General features: G+C 48.6%; 1 protein-coding gene across 1 annotated transcript in view; it reads left to right on the plus strand.

The window, feature by feature from the left end:
• Positions 1–3,993: 3,993 nt before the first annotated feature.
• CHD9 (chromodomain helicase DNA binding protein 9) overlaps positions 3,994–15,890 on the plus strand; it is a 226,035-nt gene continuing 214,138 nt past the window's right edge. Inside the window, exon 1 of the mRNA XM_045076062.1 lies at positions 3,994–4,089. The gene's annotated coding sequence lies outside the window, so the exon portion shown is untranslated. The remainder of the gene's footprint in view (positions 4,090–15,890) is intronic.

Here is a 15,890-nt window from a genome sequence, read left to right on the forward strand (position 1 = left end):
ACAAAAAAAATAAAATAAAATAAAAACTGTTTGCCAGGAACCTAGAGGCTTTTTTTTTGCCATCTGGCCCTAGTTCCCAAGATCATTTAAATCCTTTTTCTGGGGCTTCTCACTCACTCACTTACTCACTCACTCCCTCAAGCAAACAAATAAATACACCTGTCCCTAATTGAGCTCAACAGCTGTTTACCAAGATATATGCTACGAAGTTCCATTTTGGGTGTTGTGTAGCTTCTAGAACCTTAGTAAATGGCACTTAAGGAGGCCTGGAAATGGAGGCGGAGAGGGCTGAATGCAGAGTATCACCTTACGGCTATGACTATAGGTCAGGAGAGTGGCCAGCCCAAGGCATCCTACAGAAAGGGAGCTGGGGACATAAGGCCCTAACCCATTCTCCTCCCTCCCTGTGGTCTCTCTCAGGGCTCTCATTGGCCAAACGCAATTTGAAGCCAGTGGGCATAGAAGCATTTGGTCCTGCCCATCTAGGTCAGCTTCCCAGAACTAAAAGCAGGATGGAGAACAACAGAAAGTGGATTTGGAAAGGCAAACACGCACTCTAGCATGACCCACATGGCCGTTGCTCTCTAGGGGCCCTGAATCTGTAAGGGGAGACAATATCTTTGCAGGGAATTAAACTATGAGGTAAGCACTTTAATACAGGGAAAAGTTTACACTGGAAAGAGAGAATAGGGAAGGGCTTCCTTGAGCTAGACCTAGAAGGATGAACAGAATATTAGCCGCCAGAAGAGGGCAAGGACATCACGGCCAAGATGAAGAAATGCAAATCCCTCCCGAGAAGTTCAGTAATTCACACTCAGTTATGGAAAGGCAGCCAATGGTCATGGTTAGAAGCACCAGTTTCAGCATGAAAGGAACCTGGGATTGAATACTAACTCTACAGTATACATGCTGTGTGACCTTCAGCTAGTTCCTTACCATCTCTGACTCGTAGTTTCCTGGACTTTGGGAAATCAATGAAATGACATATATATTTTTTTCTGCCATTGTACCTCATAACATCTGGCAGGGTTTGCAGGTACAATTCATAACCACAAAGTGACCAGACTTACTCCTGCTGACCATAGACCCACTCCCAAAGTCAAATTGCCATTCAGTCCACGGGGCCAGGCTGCCAAGACCAAGTGGCCTTGGTCTCTTTAGCATTCCTACCTCCTTCCTTCTCTACTCTTCCTTTGCCAGAGTCTTGATGCCCCTCTGCCCATGGCTCCACTCCCCGCAATGTGTGGGTCCTTCCATTTTGGATTCTCACTCTCTTTAATGGAACATTACTCTGGAAGGCACATATGCCCATTCCTAATAAAAATAGCTTATAGCTTATAACTATGAAATTATTTTAAAAAAACAAAAAAATACAAAATTCTCTCTTTGAAGGGAAGCATGGACAGAACAAGAGGTTAAAAATGAGACTCCTTTGTCCCTCCTGTCCCATATCTAAAACAGTGTCCAAGTAGGTGCTTAATAAACAGTAGCAAAGTACTCCTAAGGTAAATATTGTGCAGTGGGGCAAGCCAAACCGAAATCCCAGCCACACCATGGGCTCTCTTCCACCAAGGGCAAATTACATCATGAATCTCAATTTCTTCATCTGTAAAATGGGAAACCTAATAGTGCCTACTTCACATGAGAATGTGAGGTATCAAGTCAATAAATCAGTAAGTTTCAAATCATGTGAGGATTATGTGAGGTTTCAAATCAATAATCAGTCTGAAATTCTTTTTTTTAAAAGATTTTATTTATTTGTCAGAGAGAGAGAGGGAGAGAGAGTGAACACAGGCAGACGCAGAGGGAGAAGCAGACTCCCTGCCGATCAAGGAGCCAGATGTGGGACTCGATCCCAGGATGCTGGGATCATGACCCGAGCCAAAGGCAGCTGCTCAACCAACTGAGCCACCCAGGCGTCCCTAATCAGTCTGAAATTCTTAATGCCTAAGCCATCACCAGTAATAATAATACTTCTGATTACTGTCAAACACTGTGCTGTCCCTCAAGGAGACCCCTGACGGAGAACCCACGGAGAAAATGGACCTGTTGATAATTGCAGTTTCTGAAACATTGTGATTAGTGAAATTAAAACAAACAAACAAACAAACAAAAAATCCAGCAGGAGGACTCAGAGGGAAAGTCCTTAGGAAAACCTTTAACCTCATCAGGTGATACCTGACGTCAGAATCCCAGAGGTGGTAATCTAGGACTTTGCCCAGGCATGCTCTGGGGCATAGTGGGGTGAGGAGGAGGCAGCTCTTGCAAGGACTGGGGCAAGAACAATCTGGAAATGACTCAGAGACACTTTAAAGTGAAAGAGTGGGAAATGTCTCTGTCAGCGCTTCTCTGACCCATTCACCTTCACCAGAGCACCAGCCTGTCATGTGTAAGCTGGGGCCTGGCCTTATCAGTCACACACGTGTGTGCACGTGCGCACACACACACGCACACACTAACCCTGCCCCTTGCCCTTCCAGGCAGTACTGACAGGTGATACCCCTCCTCTGTTCCTCTGCCCTTGAAGGTCACTTGGACCACATCCTACCAGTACAGAGACGTCAAAAATAAAGTAGACCCCTAACACAGGTCCGGGGAGGGAGGGTTGGCACAGACCTTTCTTTCACAAAGTATCTCTAATCTTTCCACTGGTGATGCTATCTCCAAATGTTACAGTGCAGAGAAATAGCCAGGATAAGAAGGCATTTCCCATACAAACTTGTAACACTTGTATCCATCACCAGGCCGCTCTGCCAGTGGGTACCCCAGACACTGACTTTTTTGGTATGGTAAATCCTGTACTTACCCTGTGAGGAGCTCCACTGCATATTTGTGTGGGCTGAAAGTGATCATTTGTTACGTTCAATGTGAATTCAATGAGGAGAGAGATTTTGGCGTGTTTTGCACTTCGTTGTATCCCTCCATTGTAGAAAACTCTTTGACTCCTAGTAGGTACTCAGTTGACGTTTGCTGAGGGAATAAAGAAATGAAATGTAAACACTTTTAATAGTCCATCATCTTTGTAACCCTGTTTTGGCATGTTTTGATTAAAATAATAATAAATACGGGAAGCCTCAGGAAAAGGAGGTGGCTTAGGGTCCCCACCGCTCTCAAAAAGCCTGAGAGTGGGACTGCTCTGGATATTGTTTAATTATCAGCTAACAGGTTCTTAGCCTTAGGCGGTTCCACTCTCCCACTCCCCACGGCCCCACGTCTCCCCACCCCCCACCCCCCAGCCCCGGGTTGGGGGTGGTACTGGCATTTAGTGTCAGGGAGTCATGGGAGGTTAGAAATCCTGCGAAAGCCCCAGGAAAGCCCCAACCAAAAAAAAAAAAAAAGCCATCGGCAGCTGGCCGAGAAAGATGACCTGGTTTGCCAGCTCCTAAGGGACCTGATTGTGTCTCCCAGCTCCGCATAGGGTCTGACACTGACTAGGGGAGTCCAATCAACTTCAGCCAAAGAGACTGGAGGGAACAAGGTAGGAAGGAGGGCAAAGAGGTGGGCGGACGGGGTGGCAAGAAGAAGAAAAGATTGGTGAGAGGGAAAAGGCCTCCCAGGGCTCGAGAGAAACCCAGTCCCTTGCATCTTCGGATGCTTCCACATTATTTCAGAAAGAGGCTGCTCCAAACTGGGGTAATCTGAAAGCTGCCGGCTGAACAGAAAGATCCCCCTGGGTGCAGCCAGGAAAAATCCCAGGATGGCTTCCAGACCAGGAGCCAGGGCCTGGCTGGCCCGCCGGTGCTCCCCCGAGGAAGTTGAGCAAGTTCGGGTCCCAGCGCCCTCTGGGGAGGGAAGGTGGTCGGGGGCGGCGGGCCACCGCGCGCGCGCGCGCGCGAGGCTCGCAGGCGAGCCGGACCGCCGCCCACGTGGGCAGGCCGGCTGCATTTCCGCCCGGGCCGCGCTCGCTCCCACCTCCCCTGGCCGCGGCCCCCGCGCCGCCTCCGCGCGCCCGCTAGGTGGCGCCTGCGCTCTAGTGGGCGCCGCTCGGGCTCGGGCTCGGGCGCGGGCGAAAGCCACGGCGGAGCCGGGCGGCGGAGCGAACCCGAGCCCCAGGATTCCGGGGACTGGAGGGCAGCGGCGGCAGCCAAGGTAGGATTCCTGAGCCTCGGGCGTTTCCCTCGAGCCTCTGCGGTCTGGGTGGGCAGCGCGGCGGCTGCCGAGCCCCGCGCGCAGTCCGCGCCCAGAACCGGAGAAGTCGGAGCGGCCACACGTGTCGTTGCCTAAAGGGGACCCGGAGCCCCGCGGTCTCCAAGCTGGGCCTAGGGGCAGAGCAGAACAGCAGGTCGCCGGCACACAGACGTCCTCCGCTTAGCCTCTGCCTCGGGAAAGCCTGCCCGAATTCCCCGAACGGCAAGTCTGAAAAGGAGAAAAAGAGTTGCTGAGGCCCAGAGTGACTCCAGCTTTGCAGCCCGGTGCGGATGGGAGCCAGACACCCTTCTCAAACTTGGCGGCACGTTGGGATCCCTTAGGGAGCGCTAAAAAAATGCTAGTGCCTCCAGTTCCATCACCACCAGCGCCCCCCCCCCTCCTCCCCCAGACTCAAATGTAAGTGGTCTGGGTTGGGGCCTGGGCATTTGGATATTTAAAAGCTTCCCAGGAGATTGCAATTAGCCATTAAGTTTGAGGACCCTTGATGTAAGGTTGGAGAAAACCCGAGAACGTTTGTTACAGAGCCTGAATGCTGATTCTTCTTCTTCTCATACCTCCCCACCCCACTCCCCGCCTCTCCTCCTCCTCCTTCCTGCTTTTGAAGCAGGAAATACCTCTGCCTTTGAGCTGTCAAAGCCAAGATAACAAACCAACTGGGCTGGTTCTGAAAGGGTTAAACTCAGAAGTGGGCCAGGAACAGAAATACACTGATATGGAATGTGAGAGAAAACTCTTCAGCTACCCCCCCCTCATTTTAGTAAATGCAGCTGAGGAGTCAGAGTAAGGCCCCCCCCAGTAGATAATAAAAATGATAATGTATTTGCATAACAGGCAAAGTGGTTACCAGCATGGGCTGGGAGTCCCCGGAGCTAGCTCAGGAATTCATGGAACCATGCCTGGCTTCAGTTTTCCCATCTGCAAAATGGGTGTGATGGTATAAACCTCTTAGAGTTGTTGTGGGGATTATTAACAATGAAAGGTCACGTTTCCTGAGGGTATACCTGTCCAGGTGCTGCGTTAAGTGCTTTCTGTGCATTTTCAATTTTGACTTCCCATCGTGGCCCACGGGAGAGTCCTGTAATTACCCCTATTTGGGTAGAAGAAGCTGGGTGTCAGAAAGGTCAAGGAACATGCTCAGGGTTATATAATTACGCAGATTCTGGGCAGTCTGACTCTAGGGCCCATGTGCAGTAGTAATCTGTTTTCCCTCATTGAGAGAATGTAGAGAAAACACTTAGCACAGGGCAGCTTGTGGTGCATTTTCCATTAACCATGGCTGTCACTGCCTTTGTCACAACAAAGCACTTTCACTGAATTGGCTCATTTGTTCACGATCTATTCGTTATTAAGAGCCTACTATGTGCCAGGCAGCTTCCCAGATGCTAGACCTAAAATGGTGAGTAAGACAGAGAGGTCAATGGGCTCTCAGCAAATTCACACTCCCATGAATGAGAGAACTGAGAAAAAGTACAGTAGATCCTCACCTTTCACAGATTCTGTAGATGTGAATTCTCCTGCTCACTAGAATGTGCGTGTAACCCTCAAATCGATATCCACAGCGCTTTTGTGGTCATGCATGGACATGAGCCGAGTGGCCAGAAACTGGAGCTGAGGTTAACTTAAGGCAAAGCTCTGCCTTCGGGTGTTAGCTCTCATACTGTAAGCAAGTGTCCCTTTTGGGGTCTATTTTGTGCCATGTTTTATGCATTTTTGTGCGCTTCTTTTCTTTTGGTGATTTCTCTGTTTGAAATTGCCCCCAAGCATTGCGTTCAAGTGCTGACTAGTGCTCCTAAGCCTAAGAAGGTTGTGATATACCTTACTGAGAAAACATGTATTTGATAAACTGTGTTCAGGCATGAGTCATCATGATTTTGGCTGTGAGTTCAATATGATTAAATCAACAGTGTATATTAAATTAGGTGTCTTTAAATAGAAACACACATAACACAAGGTTAGGTATTGATCTGTTGATGAAAATATGACCAGAGGCTCCCAGAAACCTAACTTTAGGTTTTTCCCTGGGAGCAATGGTTCCGTATTTGCTAATTTCATATCCATGGCAACTTTATAGAACATAGCTGCTATGAAGAGTGAGAACTGACTGCAGTTAGACTTCACCCCACGTGCAATGAAAAAATCAAGGTGCAGAGGTGTACAGAAAGGGCCTCCCTTAGATTGGGTGTCAGAAAGGTTGGAAGCGGCCAGGGATGGAGTGGGTGGATGAGGAAAAAGTGTTTCAGGCAGCGAAAGTAGCATGTGCAAAGGCCTAGAGGTCACCAATGGCTTGGCAAGGTGGGGAAACTCAAGGAGAGCCAGTGTGCAGGGAGTGTAGTGGGCAAAGAGAACAGAATTGCAGCGACAATAATAATAATAATAATAATAATATGCTGGAGACAGAGGCTGGGGCTAGGTGGCACTGTGTTTTTTGTGGGCAGCTCTCATTTCATCCGATTAACACAGTAGTCCTGGCAGCCTGGGCTGGATGGTTTCCCCCTCTCATAGATGAAATTGATGCCCTGTGTGGTTAAATACCTTATCCAAAGTTACACAGCTGGTAAGCAGCAAATCTGACCTCTAGTATCTCCCTCTTAATGTAATGCTGAACAGACATCTGAGTATTGATCCGAGACCTTAGAACATAGTCCTGGGCTAGAGATTTGGTTTGGCCTGAGGAGGAGTCGTAATAAGTGCTGCAGAAGCCATAAAGCATGGGTAAAACTACTTGGGACAGTGCACGGAGTGTAGAGAAGAAAAGTCTTCATGCCCTTTAAAAATAAAAATAGTCCTGATCTAAAACCATTAATGCCTCAATGACCGAGTCCAGTTGCCTGCGGGGGCAGAATAAGTAGTGAGGGTGGGCACAAAAGTGTAGAAAAAGGAAGTGTGAAGGTCTGACCCAAAGGAGCCCGAGAATACTAGGTCTGGCACGGGTCTCCGCATCCATGGGGCAGCCAGTCTCAGTCTGCCTCTTATCCCTGAAGGACAACGATCTTAAGCAAGGCTCAGCAAACCTTTTCCTATAAAGGGCCAGATAGGAAATATTTCGATCTTTGTGGACCATATGGTTTCAGGTGGCATCTTCTCACCTCTGTGGCTGTAGAAGAACAGCAGCCTTAGAAGGCATGGAAATGAATGTGTTCCAATACAACTTTATGTAAACCTTTATTTATGGACACTGAAATTTGGATTTCATATGACTTTAGTGGGTCACAATATATTATTCTTTTGATTTTTTAAAAAACGTTTAAAAATGTAGGGCACCTGGTTAGGGGTCTGCTTTACAACTCAGATCAAGATCCCGGGGCTCCTTGCTCAGTGAGGAGTCTGCTTCTCCATCTCCCTCTGCCCCTTCCCCTGCTTGTACACTCTCTATCTTTCTTAAATAAATAAAATCTTTTTTAAAAAATTTTAAAAATATAAAGACGATTCTCAGCTCATAGTTGCACAAAAACAGGCTGTGGTCCATGGGCTATAGTTTGCTGACTGTTTATCTAGAATCATGAGACCTGAGGGCCATAAGAATACTAAATGTCTATCTAGCTAAATCTTTACTTGACCCATGAATCCCCATCTGCTGTTCTCAGCTGTTTCTTGAGTTCCCCCAATAAAATGGAAATCACTCACTGGGTAACTCATTCCATTGCTAGAAGTTTGAACTATACCTAGTTGGGACTTCCCCAAACCCAGATCATGAGACAAGAATTTGGGTGTCAGGGGGCACCTGGGTGGCTCATTGGGTTAGGCCTTTGCCTTGGGCTCATGTCATGATCTCAGGGTCCTGAGATAGAGCCCCGCATCGGGCTCTCTGCTCATCGTGGAGTCGGCTTCCCAATTCTCTAGGCCTACTTGTGATCTCTCTCTCTCTCTGTCAAATAAATAAATTTGAAAAGTCTAAAAAAAAAAAAAATTGGAGTGTCAGGACTTCACCGGGGAAGTGATCCCAGAGAGCCCAGAGAGAGTGCTGTGGCCCCTGGGAAAGGAGGAAAACCAATGAAGGATGTGTTGGTAAGTGAGTTAGCACCAGCACAGTGGCTCAGTCTCGCCAGGAAACCCTTGGAGAGGTTGTGTGTCCCCTGAAGAGGCTAGGGAGCTGGGGGTATTTCCCTGCCTCCTCAAGGCCTCCCCACTTCTGTACTCTGTCCGCGGTCCACCGCACCTCCCACCCACCCCCCTCTCCGCCAGAAAATGCCTTCAGAGGGAAAGGGTGCAACTGGAAACTCTCTGCAGGTGGCCTCAGAGGAGCACTGATGAGCACAGGTGCCCTACAAAGTGTTTTCTGATTTGGGTTTTTTAAGCATGCACCGCATACCCCTGGGGACCTCTTGAGATGATCTGGCATGGCATGAAGTCACGGAGCTAAAGGACATGAAGTCTCAGACTAGGAAAAGTGTTCGCTTTGTAAACTGTCTCTGTGCTCGTGCCCTGCTGCTGTCTCTCCCCAGCCCAGGAGCCCCAGCCACACTGGCCTGGTACTTCCTGGAACTTGCCAGACTCTCTTCTGACTACCGTCAACAAAAGAGGTCTAGTGAAGGACTAGACTGGCTTGTCTCTCTTATGGAAAAGACAGAAGTCCTCAAATTCTGGGCACTGAACAGACAAGAGCGGTCAGCTAAAATTTAAGAACACTGTTTTGTTTATTCATACAGTTTCCACCTATACAGGGCAAGTGTTTCTGGCTCCACATTCACAGTTGTAATATAAGGTATTTTCTTTAAAATACATATACAAGGGTGCCCAGGTGACTCAGTCGGTTAAGCATCTGCCATCGGCTCAGGTCATGTTCTGGGGGTCCTGGGATCGAGCACCACATCCTTGGGGCTCCCTGCTCAGCGGAGAGTCTGCTTCTCTCTCTCCCTCTGCCCCTCCCCCTCTCATGCTGTCTTTCTCAAATACATAAATAAAATCTTTAAAAAAAGATAAAATAGGGGTGCCTAGGTGGCTCAGTGGGTTAAGGCCTCTGCCTTCGGCTCGGGTCATGATCCCAGGGTCCGGGGATCGAGCCCCGCATCGGGCTCTCTGCTCAGCAGGTAGCCTGCTTCCTCCTCCCTCTCTCTCTGCCTGCCTCTCTGCCTGCTTGTGATCTCTATCTGTCAAATAAAATAAATAAAAATCTTTTTAAAAATGGATAAAATACGGGGCGCCTGGGTGGCTCAGTGGGTTAAAGCCTCTGCCTTCAGCTCAGGTCATGATCCCAGAGTCCTGGGATCGAGCCCCACATCGGGCTCTCTGCTCGGCAGGGAACCTGCTTCCTCCTCTCTCTCTGCCTGCCTCTCTGCCTACTTGTGATCTCTGTCTGTCAAATAAATAAATAAACAAAATCTTAAAAAAAAAAGATAAAATACATTTGCATAATGCATCTACTTAAAGAAAAATATGATAAAAATGATAGTGGCAGTTTACTGAGCACTTACTAGGCACTTGACGTTATTTGAAGCCCCTGGAAATGCATAATTTAATTACTTCTCACCACAGTTGCATGGGTTCAGTCTTACTTGACGCAGGTACTATTATTAGCTGAGAAAACAGGCATAGGGAAGTTCAGTAACTTGCCCAAAGTTACATAGCCAGTAAGTGACAGAACTGGAAAGTAAACCCCGATTGTCCTGCTCCACTTTTTTTTTTAAAAGATTTTATTTATTTATTTGAGAGGGTACGAGCACACTCAAGCATGAGCTGGGGGGAGGGGCAGAGGGAGAGGGAGCAGCAGGCTCCCCGCTGAGCAGGGAGCCCCAAGGATGCGGGGCTCCATCCCAGGGTTCCAACCTGAGCCATCCCAACCGAGCTTCCCAGGCCACCCACAGTTTGTGTTCTTAATGGCAGGATGACACTGCTTCTCACAAATGTGACAGAGGAAAAAAAAGAAAAAATAAAGTGAAATTATTATTTTGGCTTACCGATGGGAGAGGAAGCCTCCCGTAAGAGGTTCCTCCTTCTCACCCAGCTGAAATCTGTCTCCCTGAGTCGACCGCCCCTTGATTGTCATACTTTCTTCTGGAGCCTCAGAGAACAAATCTGTCCCCTTTTTGTCCCTGCAGGACTTCAGCTGTCTGATGACAGAGAACCTGCTGGCCCTCCCAGATCTTCCCTGTTCGGGTTAAATATTGCCAGTTCCTTCTGCTTCTACCCTCGTGTGTTCTCGGCATCTCCCCCCAAGCAGAGGGCCCCTTTCTTCCTTTTTCTTGTGTGTCCCAGAACTTCCAAAGTTGTTTTTGTTGTTCTACCCTTTTTTTGTTTTTTTTAAGGGCCCCTACAGTTCATTCTGGGCTTAGAGTGGATGGCTGTGATTGGGGTGATGGGTGAGGCAGAGAGAAGCTAGATAGTGTTGTCCAGAGGGAGACTGTCACTCAGAGAAAGCCCCCCCAGGGCCAGCATCATGGGGTGGGGGGCGGAAGTGGGAGGCTGGTCAGGCTCTTTCTTTGCAGGCCAGAGATGGAGCTAATCAGGCCAAAAGGGACACACTAACCAAATTCACAGGAGCCTGGTAGGGAAGCCAGACCACAAATATATTAAATCACAATAGGACAAGCACTGCGAGGCAGCCTTGAAACTTTATGTCAGCCTGTCAGCACATTCTTTCATCGGTAGGGAAGCCCGCATAGGAAGCCAAATTCTAGTGAGAAGGTTGGTATTCACAGGCCCAAGACGAGGTAAGCAAGAGGAATGAGTTTAATAGCCAGGACAGTCCAAGGGACTTGTATCCGCTGAATGATAGGTCCATGGTGGCAGCCGTGCTGACCTTAGTCCCCTCATCCTTGTGCTCATGGTGGACGTGACTGAAATCAGTGACCAAATCTTTGCCTTCCTACTGCTCCTGGGACCAACCTTAAGATCCTTATCAGGAAGGCGCCTGGGTGGCTCAGTCGGTTTAAGTGTCTGCCTTCGGCTGGGGTCATGATCCCAGGGTCCTGGGATCGAGTCTTGCATTTGGCTCCTTCCTCAGAGGAGAGCCTGCTTCTCCCTCTACCCTTCCCCCGTGTCCATGATCTCTCTCCCTCTCACCGTCTTTATCAAATAAAATATTTTTTTAAATGATCCTTATCAAGAGGGGATTCCAGGCGGCTCTGGCCCTCTGAGCTGTCTGTAACGCTCAAGAGTTTCCAGAAATCCCGATGCTCTGGACAATGGGAGATAAGATAGACTCTAAAGACTTCTCTTTTGTATCATTTTTGCTGAGCTCCTCACGCTTGACCATCTCTGTCTACCTAATATTTCCTCGGCTTATGTTAATACAATTCGCCTTTTTTTTTTCCTTCTCATTGTCAAGTCTTGATTTGATTTCCAGACCTTGCTCTTCCTGCTTTGTCCAGAGGCGCATCCTGTCCTGTCTTAAGAACTTTCGCAGATCAGTAATTACAGATACTGTGTGTGGATTCCGCTGATACGCACTCCCCACATTTGGCGGTGACTTGCTGTATACCTGCCAGTAATAACCTCTTGCAGCGGAGAAGCGGCTCTCTGGGAGCTCTGTTCTAGAATTGGCAGGATCATCATGTTACACTGTTGGTACTGTTATCACTTGTCCATGCCTGAGGCTCGATGGGTCCTGGAAAGGCAGCTAGAGCACCAAACCCAAGAGATCATTGAGTTTGCTGTTACGAGCTTTGGTTATGCTCCTCTGAGCGTTGGGAGACCTATTTTCGCCGGCTTTCAGAAATGTACATTTTGGGACACCTGGTGTGGCTCAGTCTGTTAGGCATCTGCCTTCAGTTCGGGTCATGGACCCGGGGTCCTGGGATCAAGCCCCACATGGGGCTCCCTGCTCGGCGGCAAGTCAGCTTTTCCCTCTCTCTCTGCTTGTGCGCTCTCTCACTCGCACACACTCTCTCTTTGACAAATAAATAAAATCTTTTTTTTAATTTTTTTATTTTTTTTTTATTTTTTAAAGATTTTTATTTATTTATTTGACAGAGAGAGATCACAAGTAGGCAGAGAGGCAGACAGAGAGAGAGAGGAGGAAGCAGGCTCCCTGCAGAGCAGAGAGCCCGATGTGGGACTCAATCCCAGGACCCCGAGATCATGACCTGAGCCCAAGGCAGCGGCTTAACCCACTGAGCCACCCAGGCGCCCTGACAAATAAATAAAATCTTAAAAAAAAAAAAAGTACGTTTTTGTCCAGGGCCTTTCCTCCCTCCTGGCTGAAGAATCTTGACTTCCCGAAAAGGGAGACAAAATGCATACAGAGAATTCGTGGCACCTGGGGCCACTGCGGGAGGCCTTCTTCAGATCCTCCAGAGGAAAACTGGGCCCTACCCTCAGGGGAAGCCGCCCTGCCCAGTCTGAGAGTGGAGATCTAGTTCTTTTTTTTTTTTTTTTTTTTTTTAAAGATTTTATTTATTTATTTGACAGAGAGAAATCACAAGTAGATGGAGAGACAGGCAGAGAGAGAGAGAGGGAAGCAGGCTCTCCGATGAGCAGAGAGCCCGATGCGGGACTCGATCCCAGGACTCTGAGATCATGACCTGAGCCGAAGGCAGCAGCTTAACCCACTGAGCCACCCAGGCGCCCCGAGATCTAGTTCTTATACTAGGAAGGCTACCAGTCTGATGAGAGAAGAGCCATCCCTAGCCTCAGGGAGTCCGATGGAGGAGAGGCATACAGTGTCCTTGGTGTGAACGATTTCGCCAACCCTGAAGATATCACTCTATCTGCGGCTTCTCTCGGGTTGGTCAACAGGCAGGGAAGGGGGCCTGCTTCATTCACAGCTCTGATAGACTTGCGCAAAGCCACATCAGAGGGCCACGGCTTCTGAGCGTCAGCCTGGGGATTGGATTTTATTTTGTTTTATTTTATTTTATTTTTTTGAGAGAGAGACAGAAATAGTGAAAGAAAGCACAGGAACAAGGAGGAGAGGGAGAAGCAGGCTCCCGCAGGGAGCCCTACAGGAGACTCGATCCCAGGACCCTGGGATCGTGACCTGAGTTTAAGGCAGATGCTTAACCGACTAAGCCACCCAGGCACACCCATTTCTTAATAGACCTTTTCAGACCAGTTTAGATGGACAGAAAAACCGAGATGATATCCCAGAGAGTTCCCATATACCCCACGCCCAGTACCCCCATTACTGAGATGAACACTATGGTTCATAGATGAACGCTATGGTACGTTTGTTACAGTGAACAAACCAATATTAATACGTTCTTAGTAACTGAAGTGCATAGTTTATTCAGATTTTCTCGGTGTTTACCTCCTGTCCTTTCTCCTTGCCAAGACCTCTGCCAGAATCTGGTATCCTGTTTCCTTGTCACAACATCTTATGTATTTGCTGGCTGTGACGATGGAGCGGATTTTCCTTGTTTCTGATGACCTTCCCAGTTTTGAGGAGGACTGGGCAGGTATGTGGTAGAATACCCCTCTGGTGGAATCTGCCTGATGGTTTTCTCAGAATGGGACTGGAGTTCATGGGGTTTGGAGAAGAAAGCCTCAAGAGGTAAAGAGCCATTTTCGTCACATCATGGCGGGCACCCCCAATGTCACCACAACCTACCGCTGTTGACCCTAAGCTCAATCATCCAACTGAGGTAGTGTGTGTCAGGGGTCTTCACTGTCATGTGTCCCGTTCCATCCTGTTCCATATTGTTCTCTTGGAAGGCAGTCCTTACACCCAGCGCACGCTTGAGGGACTGAGGAATTCTGTTCTCCCTTCTTTGGGCAGTGTATCTACAGCCCTTTTTTGGAACTTTTCTGCACGGGTAATTTGACTCTTTTCTCCCATTTATTCATTTCTCTTTTTTTGTTTTTTGTTTGTTTGTTTTGTTTTGTTTTAAATAATAGCAGGGACCCATGGGTTTTACTTTGTACTCCGGGTTATAATCCAATACTGCCTTATCTTGTTGCTCAGATCATTCTATCTCTGGCCCCTGGGAATGGAATTTGTGAGTTTGGATTTTTTTAAGATTTTATTTATTTATTGAGGGGGGGAGCATGCAAGTGGGAGAAGCAGACTCCCTGCTGAGCAGGGACGCCCATGCCCAATGCTACCCCTGCTCCCCCACCCCCACACCAGGAGATCTTAACCTGAGCCTAAGGAGGAGGAATGCTTAGCCAACTGAGCCACCCAGGCACTCTTGCAATTTGTGTTTTGTAACCAGCTCCTGCGGCCATTTCCTGTATGTATGAGAGTTCAAGTCCCACGTAGATCTGGGTTCCTGGCCCCAGTTCTCCCGCTGACTGGCCCTGGGCGGGCTCTTGGCAAGGCCCTGAGCCGGTGGGGCCTCCGCGCTCTCAGCAGAGACTGGAGCTAATGCTGTTACCTAGCACGTGAGGTTATTGAGTAAGAGGCGCCTAGTAAGTCCTCTGTGCGCAGACCTTGTTGTTCTTGTTAGCTTGGCATTCACATTCCTTCTGGATCGGCCCCCGGAGGTTACACACCGAGGCTAAATATGCCTTCCCAATGCTCACCTTTCAAGACCACGGCGCTGTGTGACCTAGATTCCAGTACCTGGCCCCCCATCTCCCCCGTTACCTCCTCTTCCTGGTGAACCAGCATCGTCTCCCACCTTCTGTCTCTCAGTCACAGCACATACCAGACAGACAGACGACCCATCTGACATGCCCTCTGCCAATTCACACAGACACACATCCTCATTCCTTTCAAGCCCCCTAAAGCACCACTTCCTCTGTGACACCACCCGACAGCCAGGCACGAAGTCCCCTCTCTTCCTGTCAGCTGACGGAGGGGCCCCTGTACCCAGTCTTGCCTCATAGCCCTTATCCCTTTAGACCGTGCCTGGGAGCAAGGGGACGGTCCTCCCTGAGCAGTCCTCATCTCCGTCCGTCTTTCTGTCCCGCCTGCCCACGAGGGGCTCCCCACGCCAGCTTGTGGTCTTACTTGCACCTCTGTAAGTTTCGACAAGACAAAGGGCGTAGGGGGAAGGACATACCCTGGGTGCTGACTGGGCTTAACTGGACAGACAGCCTGTGAGGGCAGAACTTCTCAGAGGTCGAGAGGCTGACCTGGGGTCGTGTGTGTGTTTGTGTGTGTGTGTGTGTGTGTGTGTGTGTACACTCATCATATCACAGCAGGGAAGGGGGTTAATATATATATTAATTATGCAAAAATATACATGACACAAACTTGGCCATTTTAACCATTTTTTTTTTAAGATTTTATTTATTTATTTGACAGAGAGAGATCACAAGTAGGCAGAGAGGCAGGCAGAGAGAGAGGAGGTAGCAGGCTCCCTGCTGAGCGGAGAGCCCGATGCGGGACTCGATCCCAGGACCCTGAGATCATGACCTGAGCCGAAGGCAGCGGCTTAACCCACTGAGCCACGCAGGTGCCCCCATTTTAACCATTTTAAAATGTACAGTTCGGTGACATCAAGTACCTTTACACGTCTGTAGAACCAACCATAGCCACCACCCATCTCTAGAGCTTTTTCGTCTTCCGAAACTCATGAAACAATGAGTTTAACTGTTGCCTTAGTTTTCATTTCCTCCCTGATCCCTCCTTCCGTCAGCCTCGGACACCCATCTCTCTCCTTCCTGTCTCTACGATTTTGACGGCGCCCTAGGTACCCTGTACCCACGGTATTGTGCGGTATTTCTTCTTCTGTGACAGGCTTCCTTCGCTGGGTATGATGTCTCTAAGGTTCATCCATGTTTGTAGCAGGTGTCAGAATGTCCTCCTTTGTTTTTTGTTTTGTTTTTGTTTTTGTTTAAAGATTTTATTTATTTATTTATTTGACAGAGAGAAATCACAAGTAGATGGAGAGGCAGGCAGAGAGAGACAGAGGGAAGCA

The sequence above is a fragment of the Mustela putorius genome, unplaced genomic scaffold (genome assembly GCF_011764305.1).
Source record: "Mustela putorius furo isolate JIRA1106 unplaced genomic scaffold, ASM1176430v1.1 tig00000174_pilon_pilon_pilon, whole genome shotgun sequence".
Taxonomy (NCBI): domain Eukaryota; kingdom Metazoa; phylum Chordata; class Mammalia; order Carnivora; family Mustelidae; genus Mustela; species Mustela putorius.